Genomic DNA, 775 nt, shown 5'->3' on the forward strand with positions numbered 1-775 from the left:
TCCTGCTGAGAGACTTGTAGAAGCCCTTCTGGTGGCCCTTCATATCCCTTAACAGATTCAAATCCTGGTGGGCTTTGTTTTTTCTAATGCTATTCCTGCATGCTCGGACAGTGTTTCTATATTCCTCACAGGTCACCTGTCCCTACTCCCACCTCTTGTTATGCTTCCTTTTTAAGTCAGAGTTTTGTCAGGAGCTCCTCATCCATCCATGCAGACATCCTGCCACCTTTGCTTGACTTCCTCCAAATCAGGATGGACTGCTCTTGAGCTTGGAGGAGGTGGTCCTTGAAAAGCCAGCAAACTCACCTGGACCCCTCTTCTCTGCAGGTCCATCTCCTATGGGATTCCTCTAAGTAGGTCCCTGAGCAGGCCAAAGTCTGCTGCCCTGCAGTTCAGGATTGTGAACTTGATTTTGCCTTGCTCTATCCCCTCAGTATCCTGAACTCCACCATTTTACAGTCACTGCAGCCATGGTTGCTCCCAAAGGTTGCTTCACACCCCTGACGAAATAACCATCAATGCATGCCAGAAACCTCCTGGACTGCTTGTGCCTTGCTGTGCTGTCCCTTCAGCAGATATCGGGGTGTTTGAAGTTCCCCGTGAGGACCAGGGCCTGTGAACAACTCTTCCAGTTGTTTGAAGAAGGTACTTCATCTGCTTCTTCCTAATCAGGTGGTCTACAGCAAACACCCACAATGTTGCCCTTGTTTGTCTGCCCTCAAATCCTAACCGGTAAACTCCCCACTGGCTTATCATCCATCTCTAGGGAGACGCC

The sequence above is a fragment of the Pygoscelis adeliae genome, unplaced genomic scaffold (genome assembly GCF_000699105.1).
Source record: "Pygoscelis adeliae isolate BGI_AS28 unplaced genomic scaffold, ASM69910v1 Scaffold113, whole genome shotgun sequence".
NCBI classification, from domain to species: Eukaryota; Metazoa; Chordata; class Aves; order Sphenisciformes; family Spheniscidae; genus Pygoscelis; species Pygoscelis adeliae.